The following is a 3201-nucleotide window of genomic DNA, read 5'->3' as shown; positions in this document are numbered from 1 at the left end:
AGAGACATCGTCAACTCAGTGGCAGTTGTTGCTGCGCAGCCAAGAAAATCAAAAGTGAGCGAGAAGAAAATATTGGGACAGTGCACGGAGCCATGTTTAGGAGTGAGAATAAAATATTGGGAAAGTGCGCAGTATAAAAAAACATGAAGTCAATCCAGACCCAACTTAATATAACACGACCGAGGTTTCAATTTATCAGCGACTGACACGTTTCTGTTTTAACCTAAACACTCAAACCAATTCTTCCACAACATGTAGAAGGAATCCTCCGCCTGTGTTTTCGTTCTTTCAGTAACCCTCCTCCTTCATGGAAGCAGATTATATTTTATTGTCCCATGCCCTCGCCAGACTTATTCAGCTTTCATTTTGTATTTCTCAAGTAATTACTCAACAACTTGTCAGCCTGCGTCGGCTGCCCCAACAACACGTTTAGGTGGCAACCTTGAGTTTCCAATGTAAGGTTAGCTAACATGTTGGTTTCTTAAGCCTTTTCAATATTTTCTCAGTATCTTCCCACCCCTACTTCATGTTCTTTAAAAGGGTATGATCTCTCCCCTTCATTTCCCACACCTCCAACGACTCTTCACCTGTCGTATTTCAACTGATAGCTTCAAACAAGAAACCCAAGTTAGGCATTTACAGCTCACTGCTTCCTCTAGATTGCGGCTGCAATAAACAATGAGATCAGATCAAGATGTTTGTGTGATGGGAGCAGGGGGATTCATTGCCTCGTGGGTGGTCAAGAAACTCCTCAGCAAAGGCTATTCTGTCAGAGGGGCAGTTCGTGGCAATCCCGGTAGGTTATATTTACTACTTTCACCAACATAATCTTGATTAGGTTCGCCCATAACTAGGTTCACTGTGAATTGATCCCAGGACCTCCTGGTAACAGCCACTTTTTTTTTTCAATGACATAATTGTGTGTAAACTCTGTTTAGTTTGAATGGAATGGATTCTAACTATTTCAAGATTGAAATACAGAGGATGGCAAGTATGAGCATCTGAGAGAACTGGGAGGGGCGAAAGAGAGACTGCAGATTGTGAAAGCTGATATTCTCGATTACCAGAGCTTAGTCACAGTTATTCGAGGATGTCATGGTGTCTTTCACATGGCTTGCCTTCTCAACGATGACCCTGTAATTATTATTTCTCCTCTCATATATACATATCATATCATCTCTTATATTCATATTTCTTTCTTGGGTTTTCACATTTATGAATGCACATATTGAATATTTGCGTTGCCAATCTTTTTTTTCATTTAGAGAAACTATATTTTTTTCAATTGAAACGACAGAGGTTTAGGGTGGAACATTATGAGGGAAACATAAGATGTTTGTCCCCAGGTGGAGCTTCCACTCGAAACTGGTCATTTTAATCAAGATACAGCAGATTGATGATCCACCCGACAGTACAGATGAAATATTGTTTATAATGATGCAGAATCAGGTGATAGAGCCAGCGGTAAAAGGAACTGTTGAAAATATAATTTCAACTGTGCAACAGTTGAGCCATGCGGCAGCATGAAGACAATAACCGAGCCCTTCACCAAGGATCGGGAGGCATAAACACTCCAACATTATGAGAAAAACCAAATCGCAGGCTTAAAGATCCGCTTTAACCTCAGCCGTCAGATCTAACCGATCAACGGTCCAGATCGCGTCGGCGTATCGGCAAGTCGGCATATCGGCGGGTTGGAGCATCGGAGGCAGGCAGCGGCAGCGATATGAAATATCGCCGACGAGCGATCGCCGATATCGCATCGGCGAAGTCGAAGTGAAGGACTTATAAAGAAGCTTTTGTGTTTGCGATGAGCGATCGCCGATATCGCTATCGGCACATCGCTATCGGCAATGTCATAGGGTCGGGTCTTTAACATGAGTAAAGTTGCGACGCGATGGAGCGGACCCGACAACATTATAAATAGTTTTTAATAAATTTTCAAGTCCGCGCTCAGGGCATTTTCAATGTATTTTATGTATTTTCGAAATATAAGGAAAAGCAAAGGATCGGCCCATAGTGCAAGTGGCATATCGCAATTGGGAAACCATGGGGACACAACCATTTTTATATAAGCGCCATGCGATGAAGCTCGGACCCGATGGGTTTCCGGAGCCAAACTGTATAATATTTGAAATCTGCCCAAGGCCATTTTTCATGATTTAGCAGTGTTTTGCATATGTTTTCAAATATATATGAAGAAGCAGAGAATTGGCGCGGAGGCAGTTAAGTAAGCATGGAACAGTACAGCATAGCAGGCAGAAGCTTTCAATTTACAGCATGGGCGAGTAGGAAGACATTCAATCTTCAGCTACCGCAGTTAATAAGTAACTCAGTCAAGGACGTGAAGGACAGCCTCGAGCAGTTCCCAGTATGGGACTCCATTTTTGTTCATTAAAACTATTCAGATTATGTATGTAAGTTAGATGTGTATTGTTTTTTGTGTGTGTGAGCAGAAGCGCAGCAGCGCAAGTGTATGTTTGCAATATGCAGCAGCGTAGACTGTAATGAATGTGTGTTTTCCTTTTGGTAAATCCCTCTGAACAGCAGAGGAAGAATATTGTATCAGGTTTTTCAATTTTAATGAATACAGATCCTTGTTTATGAGTGTAATACTCTGTTCTGATAAATAATTTGTAGCCTTCCGCTGAGTTAAGATTCTGGAGAGAAACAGAGCATTGTCTCTGTGTGCATTTTATATTGTGTTTTTGGGATTTTGACAGAGAAATACCGAACAGTGGTATCGGAGCTAATCCAGGCTCTTTGAAGCAGTCAAAGAAGCTGAAGGAAAGACTTTTGCTGTAGCACCTTCTCTAGCAGAGCGAAGTTCAGCAAAAGAATCCAAATTAAAAGAGAAAGAATGGCAGGCACCAGCACCAGCAATAGTATGGGTATGCAGCTCCCACTATTCGATGGCAAAAATTATGACTATTGGGCAATAACAATGAAAGCCCTCTTTGCTTCCCAAGACTTATGGGAAATTGTTGAGGATGGTTTTGAACAACCAGCAGATGAAAATGAGTTTAATGCATTAACTCAGGGAAAGAAGGATCTGTTGAAAAGCCACAAGAAGAAGGACTCAAAAGCCCTCTTCTTCTTGTATCAAGCAGTGCATGGAAGCGTGTTTCCAAGATTAGCAGCAGCTAAGTCATCCAAAGAAGCATGGCAAACTCTCAAAACAGCCTATCAATGAATGGAGAA

The 3201-nt window shown here is 41.7% G+C and overlaps 1 pseudogene; it reads left to right on the top strand.

Annotated features, from left to right (window-relative positions):
• Positions 1-678: 678 nt before the first annotated feature.
• Positions 679-1527, top strand: LOC149161906 (cinnamoyl-CoA reductase 1 pseudogene; annotated as a pseudogene).
• Positions 1528-3201: the final 1674 nt, after the last annotated feature.

The sequence above is a fragment of the Pinus tabuliformis genome, chromosome 5_2, assembly GCF_031772625.1.
Source record: "Pinus tabuliformis cultivar Carrire ecotype Pingquan chromosome 5_2, CPIR1, whole genome shotgun sequence".
Classification (NCBI taxonomy): domain Eukaryota; kingdom Viridiplantae; phylum Streptophyta; class Pinopsida; order Pinales; family Pinaceae; genus Pinus; species Pinus tabuliformis.
This window is presented reverse-complemented; position numbering and strand designations above follow the sequence as displayed.